Here is a 20,768-nt window from a genome sequence, read left to right as displayed (position 1 = left end):
ATTCTTGGATTATCACAAAAGAGCTATATCGAAAAGGTACTTAAAAGATATGGCATGCAAGATTGTAAACCATGTGACACCCCTGTGGCTAAAGGTGACAAGTTCAGCTTAAGTCAGTGCCCTAAAAATGACTTGGAAATTAAAGAAATGCAGAAGATTCCTTATTCCTCAGCTATAGGGAGTCTGATGTATGCTCAGGTTTGTACGCGTCCGGATATAGCGTAGATCGTTGGGATGCTAGGGAGATATTTAAGTAACTCGGGAATGGATCATTGGAAAGCAGCCAAATGGGTCATGCGGTATTTACAGAGAACAAAAGACTACATGCTCACATACAGGAGATCGGATCAGTTGGAGATCATCGATTATTCTGATTCCGATTTCGCGGGATGCCAAGATAGTAGGAGATCCACTTCAGGCTATATTTACCTGCTTGCTGGAGGTGCTATTTCGTGGAAGAGTGCTAAGCAGACACTCATAGCTACTTCCACTATGGCAGCGGAGTTTATAGCGTGTTATGAGGCATCAAATCATGGAATATGGCTGCGTAATTTTGTTACTGGGCTGCGTATTGTGGACAATATAGAAAGACCATTTAAGATATTTTGTGACAATAAATCAGCAGTGCTGTATTTCAATAACAACATGAGCTCGACAAAGTCAAAACACATAGAGATCAAGTTCTTTGCTGTTAAAGAAAGAGTTCAGAGTGGACAGGTGTCAATAGAGCATATTGGGACAAACTCCATGATTGCGGATCCGCTTACTAAGGGATTGATACCCAAGGTCTTTCATGAGCACACTGCTCATATGGGTGTAATGTCTCTTGAGGATATCTAGTTTCAGTGGGAGTTTGCATTTTTGCTTTTCATATTGGACACATGTACTGTTATTTTGGATACAGTTTAAAGTTAAAGTTATTTTCAGTTATAAAGTTATTTGGTTAATTATCTCTGAACTTGTTTAAAATGATCTCACTAAGGTATTAAGGTGGACCAGTTGGAAATAGGCATGTTACAGATCACATTACATATAATTTTCATGCTACACATCCATGCTTGATCCATGTCATTCGATTATATTGATATACGTGACCATTGATGGGTTTAGCTACGTGAAAGTAGCGAAAGTCGCTTTGATCCTATGTTGATATGATTGATGGACGGGATTGTTTGGGGATACATTCGGTAATGATAGTAAAATTTTGAGTACTCATAAGGTTATATTTAATGCACAATTATAAGGTGACACATATAGCCCAAGTGGGAGATTGTATGGATTTTTAATTAAAGATGGGCTTGTATGTGTAAATAATTGTGTGTTAAATTATAGGCTATCGAATCCGGTCGAGCCCGATTAAAGTGATCTAATAAGGTTTCAGTTTTTGGGCTTTAATGTATCCAATTAAAGTATGGGTTTAAATATGTGTAGAGACCGGGCCCAAATCCAAATTCTATGGTGGGATGAATTAGGTTAAAGGACATCCTCATATAAATAGGTTATGGTCCCCGGATCACACGCAACGAATTATTCATTCTCTACTGCATCCCATCACAGAGAGAAAAAGGAGACTGCGTGTAGATTTGGAAGATCATCCCACGAAATCCATATTGCATTAACCATGTCAGATTCAGGTATGTTTCCGCTTTAATTCTTATATTTCTCGATGATTTAACATGAAAGATCCAGTAATTTAAAGTATTAAATTATCTAACAATATAGACTCTGAATATGTATCTCTGTAGCAATCAGTTGTGAAGTATCGGGCACGGTAATCATATGGATTGAGGTCCAAGCTACCAATGACTGCAATGGCATGCAGCAAGGCAATCCAAATTGCTATCGACTGCAGTATTATTATCCTCCCCTCTCGACCCATTTCCAAATTGCTATCATCCTCTCATCCTTTCAAACATGGTAGAAGACTTTAATCATTGTTGCCTACCTTATCATCACCCACCGCCTCACAATCAAACCGCTGTCACCATTTCGACCACCACCTTTAAACACACACCAAAGTCCACTAGAGAGAATTATTGAATAAATATGTAAGAAGATTAAGCTGCCTTCTAGAACAGTACACAATCAGATCGAAGGCGAGAGTCGAATTAGAGAATTCTCCATAGCCAGCCTTTTAAGCACACTCACCTTCTTGTTTCGGCTTCTATACTTTGATGGGCAATTTGGACAAATTTCCGTCGGTTTCTTACTCCAGTCGAGATGGAGGAGTGCTGGACTACGAACAAAGTTTTCACCTCCAAGTGTTTTGCTCTAGTTTGGGAGAAACTGAAAATGAATAGCTGTTGCGCGATTTCGGCTGAGGCGATGAACAGATTCCGATCGAACGATTTCGTCGGACGCAATGGAAGGATTCCAATCGAAATGGATGAGTGCAAGACTTCGAACCCCATTTTGCCTCCAAGGGTTTTCTCTAGTTTGGGGAAATTGAAAAGTGAAGAGAGTGATTTTAATTAGGCCAGTTCAAGTTTTGTCTTGACCCTTAGCATTTTGTTTAAATTTTGAATTTCCTTTCACTTGCCACGTAATCGTGTCAACGCCCGTGTAAAGGAACAGGTACCCGTAGCGCGATTGTATTTGGATTATAATCTCATAATAACTCATAATCGTCCACAATGATACATGGAGTTGAATTTGAAGACTAATTTTAGATTTGAAACAATGAAGTCTAAACCAAATAGGATTATCATTTGACGTTTAATCTTATCAAGAATATAGGACAACAATTAACCATTAATAGTTAATTTTTATCAAAATAAAAATATAGGATAACAATTAACATTTTTCTTCTGCAAGTGAAACGTGGCTGGAGGTGGGAATTATATATATAAATTTGGATTAGTTTATTTGGGATTAAGATGTTGTAACCTAAATAACTACCTAAAACTATCTACATCAGAGTTGTAGTAGTTATAATTGAATTGGAACCTATCAATTCCGAAATTCTCTCCTAACCATGGTTCAGAATTTTATCAACTTCCTAATTCCCAATAGTTAAACATTAGATAGAAGGAAGTTATCCCTTAATGTATTTAAATAAATTATTTCTAGTCAAAAAGTAAGGTAATCATTACGTTTGCAGCAAAAGGGTTGGAATGGCTGTGTCCCATATGCAAAGTGATAGGATTTGATGGTATAAAATGAAGATAACTTACATTATATAATATTACCTTGCAAAATTATATGCAACACATGTACTCGTAGGAAAAAAGGTTGACTTTGTTATAATGGGTTTCAGATTAAAAACATAATTTGGGTATAATTCAATCTTTATCACATTAAAGATAAACGTGATTATATATTATAATTTTTTTCTAATTATCTTAAAAGGTACATTATTATTAAAAAAAAAGTACTTATTAAATACTTTTTTTAATTGAAATAAATTGGGCTTAACTTACATGACCTTTTTCTTGAGCCCAACGTACATTATTTTATTCGGACTACAAAATGAGCTCAATATTGATATCCTAAATCTCGCTCTATAAAAATCTACTTTTTTTTTTCTTTTGCCCCCAAAGATATAAGAATTTAAAACATATTTCACTTTAAATTCTTCAACTATAAAGATATTCATAATGATCCAAATTAAATATTAGGCATAGTAAATTGACTTGCCTAAAAACTTGATGAGGCCAAAATTTCTATTCCATAAAATTTAAGGGTGTTACACTTAACTTCCTTCATGAATCCGATTTAGGATGATAGTTTTTGATCTTTTGATGATCATGTTCAACTTTTCATTGCATACTTTGAAAAATCGTAATGAATCAAATTCTACTTGTTACCAAACAAGATTAGCTTGTTTGTTATAATCAAAACTTCAAGGTTGTAATCAATCGCTGGTCAACAATTTTTTACTTTTTGATTATGACAAACAAGATGATTTGTAAAGTAATATTGAAGAATTGATAAAGAATATTGATGCTACCAAAAATCTACATGTACTAATTTCTCGAACTTGAAGATTGCGGATGAACAAGAGTGCGATCTTCCGGTACCTAAAACAAAGGCATTGAAGTGTGTTCTCGTCGCCTTTTCGATACTTAAGTCAGAAAGGAAATTTATGCGTGAGCCTATAAATTGGAAATAATGGAAAACGTACCTGAATGATGGGTTGGAGTCTCATATTTGTACAGATATGTAGTGCACTCCTAGTAAGATTTAGCTTTCTACATATCCTTTTCTAAAGAATTCCTGCTTGATGAGGGTGTCGGATTTGTGTTTTGACTAGTCTCAATTATAGTAAATACTGCTGTGGTAAAGTTCCTCTAGGCATAGGAGTATAAGGTGTGAGATGTTTGGGCTAGGCTAGAGTCTTTTAAGAGTTCAGCTCTTCCAGGGTTTAAGCATCGAAGCATATGAGATTTAGCTAATTGCTCGAGGGCATCTAATGTGATCCTAGAGTCGAGCCCAATAAAGACAAGCCCTGGACGAGACCTGTTGATAATCAAAGACGGACCGATGACGAGACCGAGGGCAAAGTGGGTGAAACAAGCGATGAGAGATTACTTGTTCAATCCATAATTAATGAAACATCGCTCGTGGCACAAAATGGGGCAACGTCTATGTTGGGGTCAAGAGTCGAAATAAATTGGAGCAACTTGATTCAAGCCTTGGATTAAAACAGGCAAACTTTTCAACTCGGGTGTCCGATTTTCGCCCATAAGTACAATCCGAAATTGTCACAAAATTTTGCATATGAAAAAGTTGGTATTGAAATAAAAGGCATGCAACCGTATAAACTATTCTAGAGACTAAATTGAAGGATTTCAAATGAACTATGTGACTGCATTAGATTATACTATGCGATGCATAGTGTAATTTTGAGCAAAAAATTTCCTTTTTCGCGATTTTTCATATTTTGCTATATTTTATTTTTATTCCATATCTATGTAATCTTGGACGAATAATGCACGGTTTTACTAGATTTTTTTAGGGTTTTACAATTAGTATGAATATAGGAATTCTCTTTCATTGTATTCATACATTAGAAGACATTATTATTGAGAGAATTAAATTGCAAGGCATATTGCTTTCTTCCATTCTTCATTGAATATCTTGAACTTATTAAGAATCACAGTTCTTGTGGCGTTCTACAATTTAGGTGCGGGTCTTGGATTGTGTAATCAAGGAGTCCTTCAAGCAACATTTTTGCTGGACTTTTTTGGTTCATTATTTTGGGGTTCAAACTTTAAACCTTTAATTATGCTTTTTTGGGTTTTTGTTACAATCTCATTGTATGTTTCGCAGTCAACGCTGCTACGTGGTTCGCGTCAGTTAGTATCAGAGCACAAGCTCCCAATTAATATGTTATATCCTTTGTTTTTCTTTCGTTGAGTCTTGTGTTTTTATTTTTCGCATTTTTTTGTTATTTTTTTGTTGTTGTGTTCTTCGTGTTCTTCATTTTTTGAGTCCTCTGTTGTGTTTTCGTCATTCTTGTCTTTCTACTTTGTTTGAGTCGTCAAATTATCGTCAAATTCTTCCATAGGTTGTTTTTGGGCATCCAAGACCACTTTTGTTCAATTTGTTGGTAGTTTAACTCTTGTTTTTTTTTTTTGTGTCAAAAAAGAAGGAAAAAGAAAAGAAAGAAACTAAAAAAGGCAAAAAAAAAAAAAAAGTTGAGAAAAAAAAAAAAAAAAGTTATATTGTTATCCTTCCTTTGTTCAATTTTCTACCAACGTATTTTATTTTCAATTTTCGAGTTAATTTTCAAGTCGAGTCAATTAATTTGAAGTCTTATTACCATTAAATTCTTCGAGTCCTTTTGGTTTCACAATCTTGGATTTACATTTGATTTATAATTCCACGGGTTTTTATTTTTTTAAATTCTTCTATTTTGCTATTGTTCCTTGAAGCACTTGGAAGAAAGCACAGAGTGGTAAAAGGTAGAGTGATGAGCTTAATAGAGGGAAAAAGCCAAAGAAAACTTGTGTAATTTCCGAGTGAAAACCAGTGAGGCAGAAAATTTCTAATTTTAGCATGTCAGAAAGAGAAGATTTTAATTCAAGCCGATACGACAATCCCAACAATTCTTCGGATAATATGATACAACGTTTTGAAGGGGTACTTGGAGATTTAAAGAAAAAAGTAGATACGCAGGTAGCTTAGATGGCAAAAATAGGTTCGACAATTGTTAATCTTAGTAAGGGGCAACCAGTAGATATGTCGAATGCTAGGGGACCGGGTAGACGAGAACCTAAGAGGGGAAGGCGTGAGAAGTATGATAGTGATATGGATGATTATGAGGTTAATGACGTTGATTTGGGATGGACAAGGAATAGAAGAGATAGGATAGAAAGACGGAGTAGGAATAATGTTGAAGATAAGGAAAATGGCAATTTGAGAAATATAAAAATGGTAGTGATACCACAATTTAAGGAGAGAAGTGGCCCGGAGGCGTACTTAGAATGGTGGAAGAAGGTTGAATTGATTTTTGAGTGTTATAACTATTCGGAAGAGGAAAAGGTGAAATTAGAGGTTCTCGAATTTATTGACTATTCAATATCTTGGTAGGATCAGGTGGTTACTTAGCTACGTGGTTCGCATCAGTTAGTATCAGGTGGTTGCTTAGAAGGGAGACCAATTAGCACTTGGAATGAGTTAAAGACATTAATGAGGAAACGGTTTGTTCCTAATCACTATTATAGGGAAATTCATCAAAGGTTGCAAAGCTTGTATCAAGAGTCAAAGAGCGTAGAGGATTACCATAAGGAGATGGAGATACTTACGATTAGGGCGAATGTTGTAGAGGATCAAGAAGCTACTACGTCACGATTCTTGAATGGGTTAAATAGTAAAATTTCTAATGTAGTTGAATTGAAACACTATGTGGAGTTAGAGAACATGTTACACGTTGTCATAAAGGTAGAGAGACAATTGAAGAAGGAGAGGACAACTGGGCAACCATTAGGTACTTCGAGTTCTAATTCATCTTGGAAGCCGAGGTGGGATAATAACAAAAGTGACAGGGCTGTACCTAAGGTAGGAATGATTAGCTAAAGGTAAAGGATAAAGGCTCTAGCAAAACAATACCAAAATCGGAATCGCAACTATCAAGGAGTAGAGATATCAAGTGTTTTAGGTGCTTGGGGTTGGAGCACATCACTTTGCAATGTCCAAATAAAAGCGAAATGATGTTGTGGGATAATGGAGAGGTGGTGAGTGAAAGTGAAGGCAACTATGATGACATGTCGGCCTTGGAGGAGGTTAGTGATGGAGAAAAAATTAAAGGAGTTGTTAGGGATTTACTTGTCATAAGGAGAGCTCTTATTACTCACATCAAGGCGGATAACTTGGAGTTGCAACTGGAGAACTTTTTCATACTGGATACTATGTCAACAATACGATATGTAGTGTAATTATTGATAGTGGTAGTTGCACAAAGTTGCTAGCGTAGCACTTGTAGAGAAGTCAAATTTAACATTGTTGAAGCATCCTAGGTCATATAAATTGCAGTGGTTAAATGAAAGTGTAGAAGTTAGGATTAATAGAAGGGTGTTAATAAATATATCAATTGGTAGTTACCAGGACGAAGTAATGTGTGATGTAGTACTGATGCAAGTGGGACATATTTTATTGGGGAGACCATGGCAATATGATAGGAAGGCTATGCATGATGGGTATAAAAATCGCTAGAATTTTGTCAAGGGTGTGAGGTCTGTCACTCCTATACCATTAATACCGGCTCAAGTCCATGAGGACCAAATTAAATTAAGGAATGAGGAAGAGAGGAGAGAAATGTATGAGCAAGAGAAACAGAGAAAAAGAGATAGAATTGTGAGGTGGCTATTAGAGAGAAAAAGAGAGAGGAGACACAAGAGAGAAAAGAAAGAGAGTCTTCCTAGAGAAAAGAAAAATCACGAGTGAACTTCTTTGCAAAAGAGAGTGAGTTGAGGAGGGCAATAATTGAAAGGAGAGAGATGTTTTTATTGTTGTATAAGGAAACACTCCTCAATTTTGAGGAGCTAACACCCCCTCCCTAGATTAGCTAAAACTGTTTTGCAGAAATTCCAAGGCGTATTCCCGGAAGACTTACTGAGTGGATTACCATCCATTCGGGAAATTGAACATCAAAATAACTTCATACTTGGTGCAGTTATTCTGAATCGACCAGCTTATCGGAGTAATCCTGAGGAGACCAAATAGTTTCAGCAGCAAGTGGAGGAATTGATGAAAAAGGGCTATGTTCGGGGAAGCTTGAGTCCATGTGTCGTGCCAGTGTTGTTAGTACCACAAAAAGATGATACATGGCGAATGTGTGTGGATTGCACAACCATCAACAATATCATGGTAAAGTATCGTCACCCCATCCTTAGGTTAGATGATATGTTAGATGAATTGCATGGTGCTTCTATTTTTAGTAAAATAGATCTTAAAAGTGAGTACCATCAAATTCATATGTGGGAAGGTGATGAATGGAAAACGACATTTAAAACTAAATGTGGTTTATATGAATTGTTAGTTATGCCTTTTGAACTCACAATTGCACTGAGCACTTTTAAGGGCTTAATGAACCATGTTTTATGTGCTTTCATTGGAAAATTTGTTGTAATGTATTTTGATGACATTCTAATCTATAACAAAAAATCTTGATGAGCATATGGGACATTTATGTTGTGTGAATGTAGTATTAAGAAAGGAACAATTGTTTGCTAACTTTAAAAAGTGTACATTTTGCATGGAAAAAGTAGTATTTCTAGGATTTATAGTTAGTGCTAATGAGGTAGAAGTGGACGATGAGAAAATTAAAGCTAACTAAAGTTAGGAACTTCCATGGATTGGTTAGTTTTTATAAGAGATTTGTAAAATACTTTAGCATAATCACTACACCACTTACAGAGGTCGTTAAGAAAAGTGTAGGTTTTCATTGGGGCGATGATTAGAAACTTGCATTTAATAATAAATTATGTAAGGCACCTGTTTCAGCGTTACCTGATTTAACAAAACTTTCAAGATTGAGTGTGATGCATCATGGATAGGTATTGGAGCAGTTTTAATGCAGGACAAAAGATCGACAGCCTATTTCAGTAACAAGTTGAGTGGGGCTGCATTGAATTACCCAACATACGATAAGGAATTGTATTCACTTGTTTGGGCATTGGAGACTTAGCAAGATTATTTATGGCCGGAGGAATTTGTTATTCACACTGATCACGAGTCATTGAAGCATTTGCGAGGTGAAGGAAAATTGAACAAGAGGCGTGCCAGATGAATGGAGTTTATTGGGACATTTTCATACGTCATCAAGTACAAGCAAGGTAAAGAAAATATAGTAGCAGATACGTTATATCGGAGGTATATGTTACTAGCTTTTCTTAGTTCTAAATTGTTTGGTTTTGAACACATTAAGAAATTGTATGAAAATGATGTAGATTTTTTCTGAAATTTATAAATCTTGTGATAAGAAGGCTATTGATAAATTCTTTAAGCATGAGGGTTATTTATTTCGGAAAAATAAATTGTGTACCTAATTGTTCAATATGAGAGTTATTGGTGAGAGAGGCTCATAGTGGTGGACTTATGGGGCACTTTGGGATACAAAAGAACTTAGAGATGTTAGGTGATCATTTCTATTGGCCTAAGATGAAAAGCGATGTTAAGAGAGCTTGTAGCCGATGCATAACTTGCAAACATTCTAAGTCTAGAGTTTTACCTCAATGACTATACACACCATTAACTACACCTAGTGAACCTTGGGTTGATATCTCAACGGATTTTGTTTTAGGTTTACCAAGAGGTGTCAAAAGGGCTCATCGGCTTGAGCGGCTCGTAGTTTGAAGAAATCAAGCCAGGGCTCGGGTCAAGCCTTATTTTTTGGCATCAGCTCGAGCCCGAGTCGGAACATAACAATAAAAAAATTTATTTAAAAAGAAATTACGTATAGCTACCTCAGCTATGTAGCTGACTGACTGCTACCTTGAAATGGGCAGGTATATAGTTGTCTATTAGCTACCATCTAATATTAAAATTGGTGTTCAAATTTTTGAATTTCAAATGTGAAATTTAAATTTCGTTAAGTTGAATTTATTTATTTTTGCTATAAATATGCGGGCAAAATTTTGAAATCATATCAATTTGCTTCAATCATTTTCGACTAGCAATATTGTAGTTTCAACTTCAATTTCTTGTTCTAATATTCAATTCTTTAGTCTAATATTCATTATCTATTATTATAATAGTTATAGATGGATTTTCAAGCCGAAAAAAGATGAAGTTGTAACTTTTATTTAATTTATAATTCATATAAATTGTACGATTTTTAAATTCTTTAAAAAATGTTAGATTTGTCACCAATTAAAAAAACAAATGAGCCGGCTCGGCTCGGCTCGCTCAGGCCAGAGCAAAAAGCTTAGGTCGAGCCTTTTTTTTGCCGAGCTTCAACTTGACTCGATTCATTGACATCCCTAGGTTTACCTAGTACTAAGAAAGGATGTGATACAATTTTTGTGGTGATAGATAGATTTAGTAAAATGACGCACTTTATACTAAGTCACAAAAACAACGATGCCACACATATAGCTGACTTGTTCTTTAAGGAGGTAGTGCATTTGCATGAGGTTCAAAAAAATATAGTGTCGGATAGAGACATGAAATTCTTAAGTCACTTTTGATGAGTTTAGTGGGGGTAAGTTGGGCACAAAATTATTATTTTCTACGACTTGTCACCTATAAACTGATGGACAAACTAAAATAGTCAATAGGACGATGATTTAATTGCTGCGTACCGTAATTAACAAGAACTTGAAAAGTTGGGAAGATTGTTTACCATTCATTGAATTTGCTTATAATCGTGTTACTCATTCTACCACTTCATTTACTCATTTCAAAATTGTTTATGGTTTTAATCCGCTAACATTGTTAGATTTGATTCCGTTACTTGTGAATAAATGTGGTAGTTTAGATTGTAAAAAGAAAGCAAACTTGGTGAAATTGCTTCATGAAAAAGTCAAGTTGCAAATCGAGAACAAAAACAAGCTTGTTGTGTCACAAGCAAACAAGGAAGGAATTCTCTTTCGTTGTATTCATACATTAGAAGACATTATTATTGAGTGAATTAAATTGCAAGTCATATTGCTTTCTTCCATTCTTCATTGAATAATTTAAACTTATCAAGAATCACAGTTCTTGTAGTGTTCTACAAGTCGGGCGCGGGTCTTGGATTGTATAATCAAGGGGTCCTTCAAGCAATGTTCTTGCTAGGTTTTTTTGGTTCATTAATTTGGGGTTCAAACTCTAAACCTTTAATTAGGGTTTTCTGGATTTCTGTAACAATCTCGTTGTGGGTTTCATAGTCAACGCTATTATGTGGTTTGCATCAGCATCAGTTCTATGGTGTAGTTCACTTATCTAAGGACATAACCCGAGAATGATGCCACCGAATGTTGTCAACACGTAATATTAGACCTCGGGCATATACATATCTCAAGGACTCCGAGGTGCTCAAGCACTATAGCAGCAGAATAGTGGGAGAAGTCTATTCCAAATTCTCTGAGGTGTACATGGTCGGAAGTGAATTTTAGTAGTATCATTCGTCCCCATGCACCTATGCTCGAGGTTCGAAGATGAGCTACATAATTGTCAAAAAAATAAACCTTCGGTCTTGTATAATCAAGGATGTGTTTCGAAAACCAAGCATCAATGAGAGCTAATGTAGCACTGATGTCTGCCCTACCTGAGAAAGGAGGTGAATTGGTTAGTGCCTTGGATGAAGGACACTTGGCCTAATCCAACAGCTTAGGGCGTGACTTTTGGACTCCCCAGGGCTCCTTATAAATACCCTATTTACCTTTCACTTTTTACCTTTTTCACTTGCTGTAAAATTTCATCAGAGAGGCTGAGCTCGAACAAACTACTTAGAATTACTTTTGGGCATCGGGTAATTTTGAAGTAAGGTTCGAGACCTTAAGTTATTTATTTGTGAATGCTGTCGAGTGGTGAAAGTGACTGGGTTATGGGAGTTTGAGTGATAGCGAGGATAAAGGAACGTCGATGATACCGATGATTGTGCCCATAGATGCTTGACCTAGAAGTCAAAGCAACATTGAGTTTAGATTTCCTGATGATGCTTGTAGGTTTAAGGAACACCTAGCCACAATAGCTGCTAGAGAGCTCGGACTAATGCCCAATTGTGACATTAGGTTGCCTGATCCCAAGGACAAGATGGTAGAAACTTGGGGGCAGAGTTTGTTATTTTTAGAGACTTCCTTAAGGCCGAATTTAGGTGGCCCCTGCATCCTTTTCACTGGTTTTCTAGTGGAGCACTCCATGTGCTCAAGGCAGTTAGTCTCCAACAGGTAAAGGATGCTCGTTTAATTTTTTATCGCTTGTAGATATTCGGGCATAACGTCGTACCTCGACCTTTATAGTATGGTGTTCGAGCTCAAACATTTCTCCACATTCACATGTTTTAATTACCTCTTGACCCGATAAAGGTTCCAAGTTCTGGCTGTTCCAAGCTTGTTAAAGGGGTGGAAAGATAGATGGTTCTATGTCATTGCTCAAGATGTCGATCTCCTCTTTTGGTGGAGGTGGAATGTCCCTAACACAGTCAAAATTTGTGAGGGTCAGGAATATTTTGAGTCAATAGATAGGGATAGACAGATTCTCAAGGATCTTGGTCCCCTAGTGCCAACAGGAAGGACATCCTCGAGGACAAAGTGTTAGACCTCGCGGATGTAAGAGGTGTCAAGGGTAGGGCACTTCCTTCTTTCTTTCTAACTTTGTCCTAACGTTGTGGTCGTTTTAATCACTTGTACATTTTTTTTGCAAAAATGTCATTCGATCTCTCTGCTCATTGAAAGTTTGTGAATGCTAAAGTAAGGCTCCTCAACCTAGTGCCCCGACGAAGGGAAAGAAAAGATTGAGGGCTTTGAGGCCCAACTAAACACTAAGAGGCCCTGGGGAGTCATCACAACTCGACCTTCAGCCTCACCTTGACCTCCTAGCATATAAGCCGCCTACCACGTCAACAATGTACCTCTCCTAAGGTATTGTCCCCACAGCGCACACCAAGGTTGTCAACATCCAGGATGACTCCATCCTTCATATGGCCTTGATCATTGAGGACTTTGAGCGAAGCCACCTCATCCCAAGCATAGTGGCCAAAGATAGGAGCAACTTTGGATTCGATGAGGGTATAAAAGCCCTTGAGCTTCTTAAACTGAAGGTAAATCATGACCCTATCTTGGTCATTTGTTTTCAATTTATTCTCTCGACCCTAATGAATGTCATCTTTTATTCCCAGACACTTAGTGTTGCTCAAGACCTCTCTCTTCAAAAGATGGATGAGTCCCACAAGATGGTGGATCTTGTAAAAGCCATCGAGCAAAGGGAAAAGATGATCAGTGGCCTCCAAGCTGAGCGTGAGCTCCTGCTAAAAGAGCGCGAGGATACGAAAAGTAAGGCCATCGTTCTCGAGATGAATTGTGTACTGCCAAAGATAAGGCTAAGGACGCCAAGTTTAATCTCGAGCGTAAATACCAAAAGTTTGAGGCCAAGCTTGCTGAGGCTAAGGACCGGGCATGGAGAAGTTTAAGACCTCCAAGGAGTGTAACAAGCTCAAGGCAGAGTATGTGTCGAGGATGTATCTCCATGCCTTTTAGGAGGCCTGATCTTTTCTCCATAAGCATTTCTCCGACGTTCTACCAGAAGATTTGAAGTCGGTGTCAGGAATTGCAGAGAGTCTCGAGCTCTCGAAGATTTAGGACACTGTGGCTGACGATCAGGACGAGTATGATGAATTCGAGGTCGATGTCACAAGTTAGGTCCCTGAGAATGACAACTTAGATTAGGATACTCACCTTGAGCTTTCTTTTTGAATGTGTAATAAATTTACTTTATTTACTCAAAGTATTTATCCCGACAACAAGCGCGGGCATTTCGTGAAGGAATTGTCGATGCCTTTTATTTTGTTACTTAATCCCGTTGTATTATGATAAATAACAAGCACGATGATTGTGTATTGTCTTTAAATTGGCTAAAATGTTAAGTTCGACCTTGATGTCGAGCCCTCTACAACTGAAAGCTTAACCTATAAGCTGAAACCTCGTATGTAATTAATCCCAAAGATTAGCCCCAAACACCTGATGAATTAATGTTTGACCTGTGCATCAAATTGAATGCAAAGAAATGAACTCGACCTTAATGTAAAAGAGGTAGATCCCAAACCAAGTGTTTATCTTGGGCTTTGTGTTTTGAATTGAAGAGCACTTGTGCTTGAGAGTATATGCTCGAGGTCTAAAGGTAGTTATCCCTAGCTTTACTCAAGCGATTTCTACAGCTTTTAGCTCAGAAGGCTCGGGAATGTTTTGTGCTTGAGATGTTTACTTGTGATTTGAGTGTTCTCTGCATTGCTTGCACAAGGCAACTCTTACATTCTCTGGGCAAGGCTTTGAGGTTCTTGTACGGGGCAAGGCTCTTGGAGCAAGGCTTCAAGATGTGCTTGCACGGGGTAAGACTTTAGTCATCCAGGACAAAAATAGAACTTGTATTAGGAAGCCATCCCAACTCCCCAAAGTAAACTAAATCGTAGAAATGAGAACGTAGGCTCGACAAACTAAAAATAAAAATGGGAACGCAAGTCTGCCAAACTAAAAAATAAAGATAGGCACGCAGGCCCGACTCAAAAAATTAAAGAAAGATGGACAGCATGATAGACTGTTTGTAATAAATTTTCAAGTCATCAACATTCTATGATTATGGGAATGGCCTTTCTGAGACGTCTCTTAGGCGATATGCACCTCCTGGGAGTTGTCGTATGACTTTAAAAGGCCCTTCCCGAATGGGTCCAAGTTTGCATGGAGCATGACCAACGGTTTCAACCCTTCTCAACACGAGATCCTCGACTCTAAACCTCTGGGACTTAACTTTCTTATTGAAATGCTTTGTTGTTCTATTTTGGTAAGAGGCCGTTCTTAATGCGGCTTGGTCACAAACTTCTTCCAGGAGATCTAGATGTCTCAGACTCAAGTCTCTTTTTGCTTGGTAATCTGATTTCTATCGGGATGTTCTATACATCTAAAATATGGAAGGTAACTCTTCTGACCAAGCACCTTTAGCATTTCCAATTATTGTTTGGAGATCTTATAAGACAATTCGATTAGCTACTTCGGCTAGATCATTACTTTGCGGGTGTAAAACTGACGTCAAATGATGGTCAATCCCTTAGTTGTAGCAAAAATTCCTGAATTGTGCATTATCAAATTGTCTGTCGTTGTCATTTATGAGGAGTTTTAGTATCCCAAACTTATAGATGATGGACCTCCAAATGAATGTTCTCAACTTGGGCTTTGAGATTGTTGTCAAGGGCTCTACATCCGTCCACTTAGTATAGTATTCAACTGCTATTGCTATGAATTTCAATTGTCCCCTTGTTATTGGAAAGGGCCCGAGGATGTCACACCCCATTGTTCAAACATGGTCGAGCAACTACAGTGAGTGAGATCTTCTGTAGGAAAATGGATGACGTTGCCAAATATTTGACACTTATCACACTTCTTAACATATTATAAGGCGTCTTTCTTCATGGTAAGCCAGTAGGCCAATGTCTGACCTCCTAGATGGTTTTCATATACCCCTTCATGAGGCCAGGGCCTAGGATGATTTCGAGGGCTTAAGGCATCTGAGATATAGAAGTGTGAGGCTTTTGCGAAATAAACCCCTTTAATCATGTAGTACTTTGGTACCTTTGATCGGATACTTTTGGTCGCTCCAGGATCTTCTGGTAGATTCCCATTTGTTAAGAAGTCTATTATCGGATCCATCACGATGGCTCATAATCAATGTCCATGATGCCAATGGTCTGATTGATATGGGCTCTATCACAATTTTGTTATGGACTATCCTGTTAAGTCCATCCATCCCCATGAATACTAGTCTAGACAAGGCATCGGCCTTATAGTTATTAGCTCGGGCAATCTTCACAATTTCATAACTTTTGAATCGTCACTGAAGGTCATGAACTTTCAGATTATATAGCTCATTGTCTAGTCTTTCCTCTCAAATGTACCTTCAATCTGACCCATCACAAGCTAAACATCACTAAAAATTTTGATGCATTCAAGCTCAAGATTGATGGCAAGCTCCATAGCAACGATAACGGCCTCATACTCTGCTTTATTGTTAGTGACCTCAAATTCAAGCCTGAGTGCACATTGATTGTCTGTGAGCTTGTTTGGGCTTATGCTAATGATCCTTGTACCCGAGCTAATGAATTAGATGCTCCATTGACAAAAATTTCCCATGTGTCCATGATGCTTGGGCATTCCCTAGCTCCCGGGGCCTAGGGGTGAGTTCTGCAAGCTAAGGCCTATCCTTTAATAGATTGTCAGGGTTTAAACTCTATGCGAAATTCTCCAGGCTCAATTGCCCATTTTAGTAAACTGCTTGAGACATTTGGTTTGTGGAGTACATGTTTTAGGGGCTAATTAGTGAGCACAACGATGGGATGAGATTGGAAATACTACTAAAGTTTTTGTGCTGACACTATCAAGGCAAAGGCAAGCTGTTTGGCCAAAGTGTACTTTGTTGCTTTATCAAGCAAGACCTTGCTCACATAGTAAATGGGTTGCTGAAATTTATTGACCTCTTTCACTTACAAATGGCTCACCACATTTAGAGAACAACCAATTATAGGAACAAAGTATCTCCAGGCTCGAGTTTAGTAAGGATGGAGGGAGACGCCAAAGTATACTTGAGCTCTTGAAAAGCGCTTTCTCATTCCTCATTCCAATCGAAACATTGATTGCCCCTAAGAGCTTTGGATAAATAAAATCACATGTCTGTTGCTCGAGACATTTACCTGTTTAAGGCGAAGACGTGGCCCATCAACTTTTGAACCTCTTTCCTATTCATTGATGATTCCATTATGGTTAAGGCTTGAATCCTATCAGGATTTGCCTCAATCCCCCTAATGAGTGATCATAAAACCCAAAAACTTTTCCAATGCTATACCAAATATATACTTCTCTAGGTTGTGCTTTATCTTATACTTTCGTAGGGTGGCAAACATTTCTTCGAGGTAAAATATATATTGCTCCACCTTCTTGCTTTTCACTACCATGTCGTCAACATAGGCTTCAATCTTTTCCCTGTCAGATTGGCAAAGACTTTGTTGATGAGCATCTAATATGTTGCCCTAACATTCTTCAACCTAAGCAGCATGACCCTATAGCAGTATATAGAAGAATCAGCCATGAAGGATGTCTTCTCTTGATCTTCCTTAGCCATAAGAATCTGATGATATCCCGAGAATGCATCAAGAAAGTTGTATGTACTGTCCACGAGATTATTGATCCAAGAGAGGGAGTAGCTATCTTTAAGACATGCCTTTGTGAGATCTGCAAAATCGATACTCCATTTACTACTAGCCTTCTTTACAAGAACAACATTTTCCAGCCAATCAGGATATTGGACCTTCCGTATAAACCCAGCTCTAACAAGTCTGCCAACCTCTTCCCAAATGACCTCCCACATTTTTGGTGCAAATTGCCTCTTCCTCTACTTGACCAGCTTGGCCCCTGGACTTATGTTGAGTTTGTGGACTACAACCTCAGGGTCTATACCTGGTATATCTTCAACCTTCTATGTAAAAACATAAATATTGTAGGACAGACAACTAATGAGTTCGGCCGTGAGGTTGACGTTAAGATCCTGGCCTACCGTCACCTTTTTCTTATGCTCAAGTTTGACCACTACCAATTTTTCAACTGGAGCAAGTCTATCCCGTTGCTTGAGCTCGAGGCTGGCACTGAGAGTTGCTTGATATCAACATTTACTCTTCGACCTCTAACAACATAGCACTGTCTTGTAGCTATCTGGTCTCCTCGTACCACTCCAATAATATGACCTATTAGAAACTTCATGGGGAAGTACAAGTGGATACAATGGCTGGGATCTTATTGAACAGCGGCCTTCCTAAGATGGCGTTGTAAGCCACAGGAGTACGAACTACTTGGAAGGGGGGTGATTCAGTCACCTGTTCTTTATCAGAGCTCAATGTAAGTAGAAGCTCGATGACACTTTTCGGGATAATGACACCAACACCAAATCCCTGAAGAGGAGTTTTAACTGCTTTTAGTTGTCCGGATGAAATTCCCAATCTTAGTGAAAGCTTCATGAGAGAAAATGTTTACTGCATGCCCATTGTCGACCAAAATCCTATTCACCTCAAAGTTGCCCACAATTGCATAAATGACCAAGGCATTGTCATGAGGAAAATACACTTCTTCCAAATCCTTTACCCCAAAATTAATTTCCTCGAGCTTATCATGGGATTCCTTCAAAGCACGGTATACCGTCTAGCATACGGCTTTCGCCCACCGTTTGTGTCACCCCAGATGCTATGACTCTGATGGTGATTTAGTGGTTTCTGTCGTAGGTTAACCACTTCTACCATAAGCTAACCACTGCCTCTAACTTCAAGCTCTTTCCTCCTATTACGGTCATCCCTTGGCCATTTATTTTGACATGTAATTATCTATGAACCTTCTTTTATTAAGGGCCTCGATTTCCCGTTATAGGGCCTTCCAATCCTCTGTGGTATGCTTGTGATCTCGATAGAACTCACAATACTTGCTCATGTCCCTGGTGTTAGGAGGAAACTTCATTCATGAAGGCCACTTCAATTCTTTCATATCGTTGATCTCCATCAAGATATTAGCTTTGGAAGTGTTCAACTGGGTGAGGGGCATCGATGGTACTTCATTTCTATGCTTATCCCAAGGATGCTCTTGTTAGGGACCTGAATCATGCTACCTCTTGTGCTTGACCTTTCATGGGACAGACCAACCAACTCGGATTCAATGTTTCTTCCATGTTAATGTACTTTTTAGCTAAAGTAAGGAGCTTGGTCCCTATCTGCGGTGGGTCTTCGATAAAGACATCTTGAATGCCTTAAACTTATAGTGTAGGTGAGGGTGGAGATAGCTGCTGTGATGTACAAGTCGGGCATTTGGAGCCTTTCTTTAATAAACCTTGTCATGAAACCACGTAGGGTTTTATTTAGCCCTTGGCCAAGTTGCATGAGGGAGGCTGTTGTTTTCCTAATTTGTTTGCTACTAGCAAAAAAGGTAGAGAACTTATTGACCAAATTTGTGAATAAGACTATGGAATTGGGCTATAATTTTGAGAACCAATCCCTAGTAGCATTAGTCAATGTTTGCGGAAAGGCCTTGCACATCACCTGGTCTGGTGCAACTTATAGATTCATCACATCAATATATACATTGAGATGATTGATCTGGTCGGTCATCCCATTATGCTCTTTAATGCGAGAAAATTTGAATTTGTCGAGCAAAGGATATGACAGTATCTCTAGCATAAACGGACTATTGGGGGTAAAACACCATTGGTCCCCAAGTATTTCGAAGCAAGCTAGCTGTAATTCCTTCTTGAATGATCCGGGCGATCTCACCAGAATCCATAGTCACCGATCTCAAGCTTGAGGCCACGTTAGGAACACCCGAGGTTCTTACTCCACCATCACTAGGAGCAAGATTTGATGCTTGAGCTCGAGTATCATTCATAAAACCGCCTTGATTTGCTGACGTTGGTAACAGATGTGAATTTCTTTGACTCGACAACTGAGTTAGCATGGCCACCTATTGACGGAGCTTTTTAAAGACTCCAGCCATTACAACTGATGGTTGGGGCGTGGGTATTTCTGATAACTCTTCTTGACGAGCAAGGGGTATCTTCAGGAGGATGGGGTTGGGAATGGATGAGCTTGCTGGAGGAAGACCTAATTGTGTGTTAACCATGACTTTTGGTAGCGTTTCCCATAGACGAAGCCAATGATGCTACCAAATATCTGCGCCTGCTAGTTTTCCAAACTTGAGGATTACGGATGAACATGAGCGAGATCTTTTGGTACTTGAAACAAAGAAATCAAGGTGTGTCCTTGTCACCCTTCCGATGCTTAAGTCAGAAAGGAAATTTATGCGTGAGGCTATAAATTAGAAATAATGAAAAAACTTATCTAAATGATGGGTTAGAGTCTCATATTTATAGAGATATATTGTGCACGTCTAGTAGGATTTATCTTTCTAGATATCCTTATCTGAAGTAGTCCTGATTGATGAGGGTGTTGGACTTGTTTTTTTTTACTAGTCCCAATTATAATAAATACCGCTGGGATAGAGTTCCTCTAGGCATATGAGTCTAAGGTGTGAAATGTTTGGATCAGGTTAGAGTCCTTTAAGAGTTGGGCTCCTCCAGGGTTTAAGCATGAAGGCTTATGAGATTTAGTGAATTGCTCGAGGGTATCTGTGCCATGGTGTAGTTTACATACCCAAGGATATAACTCGAGAATGATGCCACCGAATGTTGTCAACACATAATAGTAGGCCTCAGGCATATACATATCCTGAGGACTCCTAGGTGCTCAAGCACTATGGCAGTAGAATAGTGGGAGAAGTCCATTCCAAATCCTCAGGGTGCACATGCTCATGAGTGAATTTTGGTAGTATCAAATATAAATCTTAAATTTTGCATGTAATCCATATATTTTTCCTATATTTTACAAATTAATAGCTAAGCTATAAATTAGAAATAATGAAAAAACTTATCTAAATGATGGGTTAGAGTCTCATATTTATAGAGATATATTGTGCACGTCTAGTAGGATTTATCTTTCTAGATATCCTTATCTGAAGTAGTCCTGATTGATGAGGGTGTTGGACTTGTTTTTTTTTGACTAGTCCCAATTATAATAAATACTGCTGGGATAGAGTTCCTCTAGGCATATGAGT

The sequence above is a fragment of the Olea europaea genome, unplaced genomic scaffold (genome assembly GCF_002742605.1).
Source record: "Olea europaea var. sylvestris unplaced genomic scaffold, O_europaea_v1 scaffold956, whole genome shotgun sequence".
NCBI lineage: Eukaryota > Viridiplantae > Streptophyta > Magnoliopsida > Lamiales > Oleaceae > Olea > Olea europaea.
Note: the sequence above shows the minus strand (reverse complement) of the source record.